General features: G+C 43.3%; 1 protein-coding gene and 1 non-coding gene across 2 annotated transcripts in view; one reads left to right on the forward strand and one right to left on the reverse strand.

Moving 5' to 3' along the window:
- Positions 1–14,476, forward strand: part of LOC119941973 (triadin-like) — a 229,505-nt gene that overhangs the window by 25,575 nt on the left and 189,454 nt on the right. The window lies entirely within an intron of this gene.
- Positions 10,691–10,828, reverse strand: LOC119924623. The gene has a single exon (XR_005449326.1). It is a non-coding gene; the product is annotated as a small nucleolar RNA SNORA7 (small nucleolar RNA).

Here is a 14,476-nt window from a genome sequence, read left to right on the forward strand (position 1 = left end):
TCTCCCCCTTCTAGACTGTGGGCCCGTTGTTGGGTAGGGACCGTCTCTATATGTTGCCGACTTGTACTTCCCAAGCGCTTAGTACAGTGCTCTGCACTCAGTAAGTGCTAAATAAATACGATTGATTGGATGAATGAACAAGTGGTTGAAAAAACAGAAAGAAGAGAATGTAAAAATGCATTTGTGTCCAATCGGTCATATTTATTGAATGCTTACTATGTTGAGAGCACTATACTATTAGCTTGGGAGAGTACAATATAACAGTTGATAGACACATTCCCTGCCCACAGGGAGCTCACAGTCTAGAGAATAAGGGCCTAAATAGGAGACTGTGTAAATTAATATGTACAAAAGTGCTGCAGTTGGCTGTGATAATGGATAAGTGCTGAGGTTATGAGGAGTTGCTGCAATGGAAGCTGGCGAGATGTGGCCTGGGGAGAAGAAGATTAATCAAGGAATGTCTGCTGGAGATTATGAGATTTCAGAAGAACTTTAAAACTGGGGAATACTATGACCTGGCAGATTTGAAAGAGGGGAGAGTTCCTTGCAGGAAAAAGAGCATGATTAAATGGTGGGAGACAGGAGACGCTAAAAAAAAAAGACAGATTCAGTGAGAATTAGCTTGGGCCCAATGAAGAGGGCCCGATGGAGTGTAGTAACAGAAGCAAACTAATGAGTATGAGCAGTAGAGCTGATGGAGTTTCTTAAACTCAAAAGTCAGGAGGGTTTCTGCTTGGTACAAAGAGGAAAGGATAATCATCCTCTATTCATTGCTTGCCATATTGGAGAAGAAAGATTTTCAGATTCTGGGTCTTTAGAGCAGGTCAAAGGCATTCATATGACTCCTAGTTGGCTTGTAGACAGACCTTGCCCGACTAAACTATGATTTGTCCTACTCTCCCTCCCTCCTGCATCTCCTTTACACTTTGATTCATTCATTCATTCAATCGTATTTATTGAGCACTTACTATGTGCAGAGCACTGTACTAAGTACTTGGGAAGTACAAGTTGGCAACATATAGAGATGGTCGCTACCCAACAGTGGGTTCACAGACTAGAAGGGGGAGACAGAGAACAAAACAAAGCATATTAACAAAATGAAATAAATAGAATAAATATGTACAAATAAAATAAATAGAATAATAAATACTTACAAACATCTATACATATATACAGGTGCTGTGCGGAGGGGAAGGAGGTAAGGCGGGGGGAATGGGGAGGGGGAGGAGAAGGAGAGGGAGGAGGAAGGAGGGGGCTCAGTCTGGGAAGGCCTTTGCCTGGGAAGGGGTGTCAAAGGGAAGGCCTCCCACTCGGATTTGTGCCTTTCATTCACCACACCCTCAGCCTCACAGCACATATCCATACATGTAATTGATTTAAGTGTCTGTCTTCCCCTTCATTTTAATGTTTGCTAAGTGTTTACTCTGTTTCAAACAGTGTGCTGGGGTAGATATAAGTTAATTAGGCTAGAAAAAGTCCCTTTCCCACATGGGGCTCACAATAATAACAATAATTATAGTATTGGTAAAGCACTTACCATGTGTTATGAACTGTAGTAAGCACTGGGATGGATACAAGCAAATCATATTGGACACAGTTCCTGTCCCAAGTGGGGCTCACAGTCTCAATCCCCATTTTACAGATGAGGTACCTGAGGTACAGAGAAGTTAAGTGACTTGTCCAAGGACACACTGCAGACATGTGATGGGGCCAGAACTCTTGATCTTCTGATGTCCAGGCCCTTGCTATTTGCACTATGCCTTCTATGCTGTGAGCCTGCTGTTGGGTAGGGACTGTCTCTATATGTTGCCAACTTGTACTTCCTAAGCACATAGTACAGTGCTCTGCACACAGTAAGCACTCAATAAATATGACTGAATGAACTATGCCACACTGCTACTCTAAGTAGGATGAGGAAATTAAGGCATGGAACAGCTAAGTGACTTGCCCAGTGTTACACTATTGTGGATCAGGAATGTGTCAGTTTATTGTTATATTGTATTCTCCCAGATGCTTAGGACACTGTTCTGCACACAGAAAGCGCTCAATAAATACAATAGAATGAATGAATACATAGTAAGTCAGTGGCAAAACTGGGCTAAGAACCCAGGTCCCCTGACATCCAGGCCACATCTTTCCATTAAGCCTAAAAAGCTTCTCTAGACTGCGCACTCCTCGTGGACAGGGAACATTACAAGTGCTTGAATTTCTTTTGAGTAGAAAGCAGGATAGGACCTTACGATTCCTTTTCTAAGATGGGGTGTCATTGGGCAAAAAAATGATTTGAAGAGTGGTCCACTGGGGTTCAAGAGAGATGGTTACTCTTCATTTCACATTTCTTGAAACGGTGTCTCCATGATATCAGTGTGAATTGGAACTGCACTTTCACATTTGAAGGAATTTAACAAGGTTTTTATAGAATGGAAGCCACTGAAATGATTTAAGAGGGCATCAGTTCTGTCATAACCTGTGTCTCTAAGCCCTTAAGCTTGGCATTGTCTTCTACTCATCCCTCTTATTCCACCCACATATGTCCATTTATTGTCATGTTATACTCTCACAAATGCTTAGTACAGTGCTCTGCACACAGCTCTCAATAAATACAATTGAATGAGTGAATGAATGAGAATCAGCTTGGGAGTCAGAGGACGTGAGTTCTATCCCAGCTCCACCACCTGTCTGCTGTGTGACCTTGGGCAAGTGACATAACTTTTCTGTGCCTCAGCTACCTCATCTGTAAAATGGGGATTAAAACTGTGAGCCCCAAATGGGACAACCTGATTACCCCAGCACTTAGAAGAGTGCTTGGCACAGTAAGCATTTAACAAATACCAAAATTGTTATTATTATTCTTCATTCTGTCACCAAATCCTGCTGGTTCCACATTCACAACATTGCTAAAATCCACCCTTTCCTCTCCATCCAAAGTGCTGCCATGCTGATCCAAGCACTTATTCATTCATTCATTCAATCGTATTTATTGAGCCCTTACAGTGTGCAGATCACTGTACTAAGTGCTTGGAAAGTACAATTCAGCAACAGAGACAATCCTTATGTTATCCTACCCCACCTTGACAACTGTATCTTCCACTTGGCTGACCTCCCGTCCTCCTGTCTCTCCCTACTCCAATCCTTGCTTCATTTTGCTGCAGAAATAATTTATCAACAAAAATATTCAGTTCATGTCTCGCCACTCCTCAACAGACTCCAATGACTGGCTCCTATTTACCGCCACATCAAACAGAATCTCCTTACCATTGACTTTAAAGCACTCAGTCAGCTCGCCCCCTCCTACCTCACTTCACAATTCTCCCACTACATCCCAGGCCACCCACTCTGCTCCTCTAGTGCCAATGTACTTACCGTGCCCCAGTCTTGTCTATTTCTGTGCTGACTCCTTTCCCACAAATTCCCCCTAGCTTGGAACTCCCTCCCGGCTCCATTTATGCCAGACCACCACTCTCTCCACCTTCAGTTGCATTACTAAGATCACATCTCCTCCAAGAGGCCTTCCGCGATTAAGCCCTCATTTTCCCAGCTCCCTCTCCCTTCTGCATCATCTATGCACGTCAATCTGTGACCTTTGAATACTTGATGCTCTCCCCACTCACAACCCCACAGCACTTATGTACAGATCTTTTAATTATTCATTCATATTAATGTCTGTCTTCCCCTCTAGACTGCAAACTCATTATGAGCAGGGAACATGTCTGCTAATCCTGATGTACTGTACTCTTCCAAGTGCTTAATTCATTCATTCAATCATATTTATTGAGCACTTACTGTGTGCAGAGCACTGTACTAAGCCCTTGGGAAGTACAAGTTGGCAACATATAGAGACGGTCCCTACCCAACAACGGGCTCACAGTCTAGAAGGGGGAGACAGACAACAAAACAAAGCATGTACACAGGTGTCAGGAGAGAAGGGAGGTGAGGTAGGAGGGGGCGAGGTGATGGAGAGCCTTGAAGCCGAGAGAGGAATTTTTGCTTGATGCGTAGGTTGACAGGCAGCCACTGGAGATTTTTGAGGAGGGGAGTAACATGCCCAGAGCGTTTCTGCACTATGATGATCTGGGCAGCAGCGTGAAGTATTGACTGAAGTGGCTTAATATTCTGCACAAAGTAAATGCTCAATAAATACAATTGATTGATTGACTGAGCTTCAATACGTGCTTTGGTTAGAAAGAGATTAAGGAATTAGGAAATGTTCTTGGAACAGTATGACTTTACAATCTCTATGGGCAGGGAATGTGTCTACAAACCTTGTTGTTTTGTACACTCCCAAGAGTTTAGTACGGTGCTCTGCACACAGTAAGCACTCAAGAAATACCATTGATGGATGGATTGATTGCTACATCTCTATAAATATTTGCAAATAAGTGATGGCAAAAACAAATTTAAAGTGACATACCTATCCTATTTCAAATGTATGCAAAAAAGATAGTCTCCAAAATGGGGCTGGTTACCCAAACTGAGCCTTTATATGAACTCCTTTTCACAAAGCGTCTAATGATAAAAATATAGATTGTAGACTGTAAGGTCCTTCTGGACAGGGAACGTGACTACATATCCTGCTATGGTTTCCCCTTCCAAGTGCTTATTAAAGTGCTCTGCATAGAGTAAGCGTTCAGTAAATATTATTGATTGCACAAGTCTACCAACTCTGCTGTATTGTACTCTTACAAGAGCTTAGAAGGTACATTGTATACAGTAAGAGCTCAATAAATGCCACTGATTGATTGATTGATTGCTGATACACCTATCAATCACCGAAAGCTTTTCATATATACAAACATTTTTTGGTAAATATTTTGGAAGGAATCTGTTGAAAAAAATTGAGAAGCATCTTAGCCTAATGGAGCATTGACATGGGAGTCAGAAGGATCTAGGTTCTAATTTCATCCCCTGTCACTTGTCTGCTGTGTGACCTTTGGCAAGTCACTTCACTTCTCTTTGCCTCAGTTACCTCATCTAATAAAATGGGGGTTTAGACTGTGAGCTACATCTGGGACGTGGACTGTGTCCCACCTGATTATCTTAATGTACTTCAGCTTTTAGTACAGTGCCTAAGTGCTAAACAAATGCCATTTTAAAAAACTCTGGGAAAGAGAAGGAACAGAAAGAGTCCATAGTTTCAAACTGCTTTTGGCCTTTTGGCATTCTGGGTTGAAGTCTCCCATGGACTTAATGGTGTCCATGATCCCCACTGAGAAAGGAAATTTGGCAAATGATTTCTAAACCCCCTGGATTACTGCATCATCCTCCTTGCTGACCTCCCAGCCTCCCATCGTTCCCCACTCCAGTCCGTACTTCACTCTGCTGCCCAGATAGTTTTTCTACAGAAACATTCAGGGCATATCACCCCACTTCTCAAAAAACTCCAGTGGTTGCCCATCCATCTCCGCATGAAACAAAAACTCACCTTTGGCTTTAAAGGACTCCACCACTTTGCCCCCACTACCTCATCACTCTACTTACTCTCTTCTTACAACCCACCCCTCTCACTTAACTCCTCTAATGCTAGCCTTCTCACTGTGCCTCTATCTTCTCTATTTCACTGCCAACCCCTATCCCACGTCCTGCCTCTGGTCTGGAACTCTCTCCCTCCTCAAATCCAATAGACACTTACTCTCCTCGACTTCAAAGCCTCATTGAAGGCACATCTCCTCCAGGAGGCCTTTCCACACTAAGCCCTTCCTTTCCTCTTCTCCCACTCTCTTCTGCATCACCCTGACTTGATCTCTTGGTTCCTTCCCACTCCCAGCCCCATAGCACCCGCTCTAGACTGTAAGTTCACTGTGGGCAGGGGACGTGTCTGTTTATTGTTGTATTGTACTCTCTAAAGTGCTTAGTACAGTGCTCGGCACACAGTAAGGGCTCAATAAATACGCTCGATTGAATGAATGAATGAACCCAGCATTCTTGGGCTGCTCAGTGTGTGTTTGCAGTGTTCCTAGAGATGTTCCCCAGAAATGGGTAATGAATATACGTACATAGATCAGGGATAGGGCAGGTTAGGGCCAAAATAAAAATGTGGCTGCGTTTGGAAAGTTCAATTTTGATGCTAATCCTGTCTGGCAGCAAGTATTGTAAGTGAATATGTATGTGCTTAGATATACGGCTAGACCCCTAGTCAGTATGATGACAATATATAAAAATCCAGAGACATATGTCATGCCCTAGCTCCAGGGAAGGTGTCTTGCATCTCTGGTGTATTGTACTTTCCTAAGTGCTTCATGCAGCGCTCTACACCCAGTAAATGCTTAATAAGCATGATTGATTGGTTTATTGATTGATGCACTAATTGTTGATGTTGCCAAAGATATGTAAGCCCCCTCTGACATTACATCCAATCACTGCAAAGAAGAGAGTTCCCCTACTCCTTCCTTTCCTTGCCTTCATGTAAATTTTTGGCTGGGTTTTCTGCTTCAGCAGGGGATCAGAAGTATGGCAGCAAAGAGAAGGTGGGAATAATGCATTTATTAAGCGCTTACTGTGTGCAGGCACTGTACTAAGTATTTGGGAGAGTACAATGTAACAATAAATAAACACATTCCTTGCCCATGACAAGCTTACAGTCTAGAGAGACAGTGAACTTTACTCTCCCACCCTATTCTGCTCAGGGAGGAGAGAGCTACTACTTACTGAGGATTTGCTGCCCCTTACCATGGTTGGAAATGCAGCATGGAATGAAAGCTGACAGGCATCTGACAGTAGGGACAGGGGTGTGTCATTCATTCACTCATTCATTTGTATTGATTTAGCACTTACTGTGTGCAGGGCACTGTAACAGGCGCTTTGGAGAGCTTAATGTAACAATCGACAGACATTTCCCTGCCCACAATGAGCTCACAATTTAGAGGGTTTCCATCCAAGAGTTCACCCTGGAAGTGAAAAATTGCTTGGAATCCTTTCCAAGAGCCTTTCTGGGGGGAACTGTCATAAACATTTAGTTCTTCTATCATCAGGAATTTATTAGTCAAATAATTAATCAATCAATCATATTTATTGAGTGTTCACTGTGCACAGAACATTGGGAGAGTACAATACAAGAAAGAAAGAAAAAGAAAGGAAGAAAGAAAGAAAAAGAAAGAAAAATGAAGAAAGAAAGAAAGAAAGAAAGAAGGAAAGAAAGAAACAAAAAGAAAGAAAGAAAGGAAGAAGGAAAGAAAGAATGAAAGAAAGAAAGGAAGGAAGAAGGAAATAAAGAATGAAAGAAAGAAGGAAGGAAGGAAGGAAAGGGAGGGAGGGAGGAAGGAAAGGAAGGAAGGAAGGAAGAGAGAGAGAGAGAGAGAGAGAGCGAGAGAGAGAGAGAGAGAGAGAGAGAAAGAAAAAAAGAAAGAAAGAAAAAGGAAGAAAGAAAAAGGAAGAAAGATTTTTCCTGGGCATTTGTTTTCATTTTGCATTTTGGATACATTACATTGGTAGAATTAAGGACTGCTCTTCAAGCAAAATGCATCTGGACACACTGTGGTATATTATCAAAGAAATGCTTGTACATCTGTACACACAAGATGAGGATTGTGGGCAGGGAATAGGTCCGTTTATTATTATATTTTACTCTCCCAAGTGCTTAGTATAGTGTTCTGCACATAGTAAGTGTTAAATAAATACAATGGAATGAATGAATGATTTTCTTTTAAGAAGGGTTCTTCAAGTACATAACCCCATATTATTACAGAGTTATTCAGATGAAAGGTAAATGGTTATAATTCATCATCACTGGCATCATCTTTGCATTGGAAGGATAGAGAAGAAGTGTGGTGTAGTGGAAAGACCACAGACTTGGGAGTCAGAGGACCTGAGTTCTGATTCCAACTCTTCCACATGTCAGCTGCGTGACCTTGGGCAAGTTACATCACTTCTCTGTGCCTCGGTTACCTCATCTATAAAATGGGGATTGAGACTATGAGCCATATGTGGGACAGGAGCATTGTCTGGTCCCATGATCTTGTATCTACCCCAGTGCTTTGTATGGTGCCTGGCACATAGTAACTGCTGAACAAAAAACAGAACAGGCTTTGGAGTCAGAGGTCATGGGTTCAAATCCCGCTCTGCCAACTGTCAGCTGTGTGACTTTGGGCAAATCAGTTCACTTCTCTGTGCCTCAGTTACCTCATCTGTAAAATGGGGATTAAAACTGTGAACCCCCCACCATGGGACAACCTGATCACCTTGTAACTTCCCCAGCACTTAGAACAGTGCTTTGCATATAATAAGCACTTAACAAGTACCATCATTATTATTATTTTAAAAAGATGGCTTAATATACACCTATACTCAAACAGTCCTCTGATTTGTAACATAATTGGTTCCTGAAAATCCCCTCTTGAGACTAGCTAGTGAACAGGCAATCTCAGCTTATCCCACCCTCTTGAACCTTCCTCCCCTCGTTTTCCTCCTGCCTGGAAGCTTTGCAAATTATGTTTCTGTTTCCCTGCATTCTCTACTTTCTCCCTCCCTCTACCGCCCCTTCCACTGGAGACAGCGCCATAAGGAGGTAAGTGCTGTTAAGTCGAAACTGATGGGTTGTAAAGCTGCAACCGGTCATAAATTTAGAAACACTGTAAGTGCCGTTCATCATAACTCAGAACAGCTTAAAGTGGAGGGCTGTCTGGAGAAGCATATTGATATCTAGATATCCACAGATCTAAGTGTTGTCTGACTTAGGCCCTGACTGCTCTTCCGATCTAAAGGGGACTCACTGCTGCTGGGGTTTGCTGATAATAATAATAATAAATAATAATGGCATTTATAAAACACCTACTATATGCAAAGCACTGTTCTAAGCACTGGGGAGGTTACAAGGTGATCAGGTTGTCCCATGTGGGGCTCCCAGTCTTCATCCCTATTTTACAGATGAGGGAACTGAGGCACAGAGCTTGCCCAAAGTCACACAGCTGAAAAGTGGCAGAGCTGGGATTTGAACCCATGACCTCTGACTCCAAAACCTCATTCCACTGAGCCACACTGCTTCTTAGCTGATGCATGTGTGCAGGAGTGCGAGGGCTGGAGTACAGTGCTCTGCACACAGTAAGCGCTCAATAAATACAACTGAATGAATGACGTGGGGCCAACAGTCATGCCCACACCAAAGACAAATCCTGTTCATTCATTCAGCCATATTTTTCAAGGGCTTACTGTTTGCAGAGCACTGTACTAAGCGCCTGAGGGAATCCTGTCATGCTGTCTAGTCACCTCCGACCCACAGCGACTCCATGGACACAGAGAAGCAGTGTGGCTCAGTGGAAAGAGCCCGAGCTTTGGAGTCAGAGATAATGGGCTCAAATCCCAGCTCCACCAATTGTCAGCTGTGTGACTTTGGGCAAGTCACTTAACTTCACTGGGCCTCAGTTACCTCATCTGTAAAATGGGGATTAAGACTGTGAGCCCCCCCATGGGGCAACCTGATCACCTTGTAACCTCCCCAGTGCTTCGAACAGTGCTTTGCACATAGTAAGTACTTAATAAATGCCAACATCATTGTTATTATTGTTATCTCTCCCAGAACTCCCCACCTCCATCTACAATCATTCTGGTAGGCTGCAAGCTCATTGTGGGCAGGGACTGTCACTGTTTATTGTTTTATTATACTTTCGAAAGTGCTTAGTACAGTGCTCTACAAACAGTAAGTGTTCATTATATCATTACTATATCAGCCTTTTCTCCGATATCCTATCCTTCTGTCTCTCCCCACTTCAATCCATACTTCACGCCGCTGCCCGGATTGTCTTTGTCCAGAAAAGCTCTGGGCATGTTACTCCCCTCCTCAAAAATCTCCAGTGGCTACCGATCAACCTATGCATCAGGCAGAAACTCCTCACCCTGGGCTTCAAGGCTGTCCATCCCCTCGCCCCTTCCTACCTCACCTCCCTTCTCTCCTTCTCCAGCCCAGCCCACACCCTCTGCTCCTCTGCCGCTAACCTCTTCACCGTGCCTCATTCTCGCCTGTCCTGCCATCGACCCCCGGCCCACGTCATCCCCCTGGCCTGGAATGCCCTTCCTCGCCACATCTGCCAAGCCAGCTCTCTTCCTCCCTTCAAGGCCCTACTGAGAGCTCACCTCCTCCAGGAGGCCTTCCCAGACTGAGCCTCCTCCTTCCTCTCCCCCTCCTCCCGCTCTCCATCCCCCCCACCTTACCTCCTTCCCTTCCCCACAGCACCAGTATATATGTTTGTACGTATTTATTACTCTATTTATTTTACTTGTACATATTCTATTTATTTTATTTTGTTAATATGTTTTGTTTAGTTCTCTGTCTCCCCTTTCTAGACTGTGAGCCTACTGTTGGGTAGGGACCGTCTCTATATGTTGCCAACTTGTAGTTCCCAAGCACTTAGTACAGTGCTCTGCACACAGTAAGCGCTCAATAAATACGATTGAATGAATGAATGAATGATATAAAATTGAATGAACGAATGGCATTTTCTTGGTAATTCATTCATTCAATTGTATTTATTGAGTGCTTACTGTACTCAGAGCACTGTACTAAGCACTTGGGAAAGTACAATATAACAATAAATGGTGACATTCCCTCCCCACAGCAAACTTACAGTCTAGAGTGGAGGTGCGAGTCATCAATATAATACACTTGGAAGCAGTTTCCTATTTCCTCCTTTCACTCAGTAAACTTGAGTTTCTACCCTTGACGCTATTCCATGCCCCTGATACCCAATACAAGTGAGTTTTGACTGGTAACAGATTGTCTTCCATTCACTAGCCACTGCCCAAGCTAGGAATGGAATGGGTAGGCCCTTGCTTGACTCTTTGTCCCCTAGTCGAGACTGGTAGAATACTGGACACTCTCCAGGTGCAATCCTGAGAGGGGGTTTGGGAGAGTAAAATGTAGCAATAATTCACTTTTCTGTGCCTCAGATACCTTATCTGTAAAGTGGGGATTAAGACTGTGAGCCTATGTGGGATATGGGCTCAGAGAAGCAGCGTGGCTCAGTGGCAAGAGCTTAGGAGTCAGAGGTCATGGGTTCTAATCCCGGCTCTGCCAGTTGTCAGTTGTGTGACTTTGGGCCAGTCACTTCACTTCTCTTGCCAACTTGTATATGTTATATGTTGCCAACTTGTACTTCCCAAGCGCTTAGTACAGTGCTCTGCACACAGTAAGCACTCAATAAATACGATTGATTGATTGATTCTCTGGGCCTCAGTTACCTCATCTATAAAATGGGGATTAAGATTGTGAGTCCCAGATGGGACATCCTGATTACCTTGTATCCTCTCCAGTGCTTAGAACAGTACTTTGCACATAGTAAGCGCTTAACAAATACTGAAATTATTACTATTATTATATGGACTGTCTCCAACCTAATTATCTCATATCTACCCCAGGGCTCAGTAAAGTGCCTGCTACATAGTAAGCACTTAACAAATACCATATTCTTGCCCACAACGAGCTTAAAGTCTTTAGAAGTAGGGTGGCCTAATGGAAAGAGCACAGACATGGGAGTCAAGAGACTTGGGTTCTAATTCCTGAGAAGCATGAGAAGCAGTGTGGCTCAGTGGAAAGAGCCCGGGCTTGGGAGTCAGAGGTCAGGGGTTCTAATTCCGCCTCTGCCACTTGTCTGCTGTGTGACCTTGGGCAAGTCACTTAACTTATCTGTGTCTCAGTTACCTCATCTGTAAAATGGGGATTGAGACTGTGAGCCCCACGTGGGACAACCTGTTCATCTTGTATCCCCACCAGTGCACCGAGTCTCCTCATGTAGAGTTATGGTAGAAGCTGTTTCCAAGCAATGTCGACATCCAGTGCCTCAAAATCCCCCTCCATCGCTACCTGCTCCAAGCGAAATGAGTGACCATTTGTTAATTCAGAGGGGCATTAGTTCGAACTGAATCTGTGCTGTTTTAAAATTTAATCAGTCAGTTGTATAGGCATCCCTATTATTAAGCTCTTCAGTATGCACTCTTTCACTGTAGTGATATTGAATTTTAATGTTGTTATTTTATACAGCTCTCCCTCCCTCCTGAGCCTTTGAAACATTGTGATTGATTTAGGGGCTGGGAACGTAGCTGCTATTTCTGTTGTACTCTTCCAAGTGCTTAGTACAGTGTTCTGCACAACGTAAGTGCTCAATAAATACCGTCGACTGATTTGATTAGAGTGACTAAAGTTCACTTTCATTTAATATTAGACAGTGGCAGATCTATTTAGCATAGATACTGATGATTATAATAATAATAATAATAGGTGGTATTTGTTAAGCAGTTACTATCTGCCAAGAACTGTGCTAAGCAATATAGTAGATACAGTACAATCAGACTCTGCCCCACATGGGGCTCACAGTCTTAGCAGGAGGGAGAAGAGGTATTTCATCCCTATTTTACAGATGAAGAAACTGAAGCACAGGTAAGTTGAGTGACTTGCCCAAAGTCACACAGCAGGCAAGTGGCAGAACTGGGATAAGAACCCAGATCCTTTGAGTCCCAGTAACACGTTCTTCCATTCTAGAGTATACTGCTTTCTGGAATTTTAGCACAAGGACTTTCTACTGAATAAGAGAGCTCACCTCCTCCAGGAGGCCTTCCCAGACTGAGCTCCCTTTTTCCTCTCCTCCTCCCCATCCCCCCTGCCCTACCTCCTCCCCCCCACAACAGCGCTTGTATATATTTGTAGAGCTTTATTACTCTATTTATTTTACTTGTACATATTTACTATTCTATTTATTTTGTTAATGATGTGCATATAGCTATAATTCTATTTATTCTGACTATTTTGACACCTGTCTTCATGTTTTGCTTTGTTGTCTGTCTCCCCCTTCTAGACTGTGAGCCCGTTGTTGGGGAGGGACCATCTCTATGTGTTGCTGACTTGTACTTCCCAAGCGCCTAGTACATTGCTCTACACACAGTAAGCACTCAATAAATATGATTGAATGAATGAGTAAGATTAGTAAGATATTGAAAGAGACTGAATATCAGGCATTCACATATGTACAAAAAAAATCCAATTCAAAAAAGTTTATTATTGGCACACATTTATATTGCTGTGACAGCCCACTGTTGGGTAGGGACTGTCTCTATATGTTGCCAACTTGTACTTCCCATGAGCTTAGTACAGTGCTCTGCACACAGTAAGCGCTCAATAAATATGATTGATTGATTGATTGAAGATACTCCATCAGCTTTTTCCTCCAAAATTTATCCCCATTCATGTCCCATCACACCCCAGCTCAAACGTTTTTCTCCACACAAACTTTGCTGTGCATCCTACATCTCTCTCTCATTCACTTCCCTTCTGTCTGGAACTCTCACCCTTCACATCTGGCAGACCACTGCATTTCCCATCTTCAAGTTCCTTTCCTTTTTTTCTGGTACTTATTAAGCGCTTACTATGTGCCAGGCACTATGCTATGCGCCAGGATAGATGGAAATTAATCAGATGAGACACAGCCCTTGCCCGCATAGGGCTCATAATCGTAATCCCCTTTGAACAGATGAGGTAATAGAGGCCCGGAGAAGTGAAGTGAATCGCCCAAGGTTACACAGTGGAAGAGCTGGGATGTGAGCCCACTGTTGGGTAGGGACTGTCTCTATGTGTTGCCAACTTGTACTTCCCAAGCGCTTAGTACAGTGCTCTGCACACAGTAAGCACTCAATAAATACGATTGATTGATTGATTGATTGATTAGAACCCAGGTCCTTCTGACACCCAGCCCCATTCTCTATCCACTAGGCCATGCTGTTTCTGAAATCACACCTCCTCTAGGAAGCCTTTCATGTTTAATCACTCATCTCCCCACATTATTTCCATCATTACTGCAATTTTAGCACGTTCATACCACTTCAGCACTTTAGAATTCAACTCTTGCCTCCCATCCCTCAGTCACATGTGTGAACATTGTTGCTTTCCCCCTACCTTAGAGAAGCAGCGTGGCTCAGTGGAAAGCACACGGGCTTTGGAGTCAGAGGTCATAGGTTCAAATCCCGGCTCCGGCAATTGTCAGCTGTGTGACTTTGGGCAAGTCACTTAACTTCTCTGTGCCTCAGTTACCTCATCTGGAAAATGGGGATTAAGATTGTGAGCCCCCCCGTGGGACAACCTGATCACCTTGTAACCTCCCCAGCGCTTAGAACAGTGCTTTGCACATAGTAAGCGCTTAATAAATAAATAAATAAATAAATGCTATCATTACCTTAATTTACTTTAGCATCCTTCTCCCCAGCCAGACTGTAGAATCCTTGAGACCAGAGATCACGTCTCCTAATTCTGCACCACTTCCCAAGATCTTTTGATTGTGGTTTTAATCATTTCAAAAATATATTTATAGGGTTTGCGTCAGGTTTTCGATCTCAGGAAAACATTAGTGCACTTTACATTATTTCCTATCAAAAACTACCCTCTTTGGACTCACTCTATTTTCACTGAGCCAATCAATCTAATCTTTCCTCTTTTCTTTCCATTCATGAATTCAGCCCAGAAGCCCTAGAATCTACTTCCCGACTCTCAACTCTCTGATTTTCC

The sequence above is a fragment of the Tachyglossus aculeatus genome, chromosome 2 (genome assembly GCF_015852505.1).
Source record: "Tachyglossus aculeatus isolate mTacAcu1 chromosome 2, mTacAcu1.pri, whole genome shotgun sequence".
In the NCBI taxonomy this organism is placed as follows: Eukaryota; Metazoa; Chordata; class Mammalia; order Monotremata; family Tachyglossidae; genus Tachyglossus; species Tachyglossus aculeatus.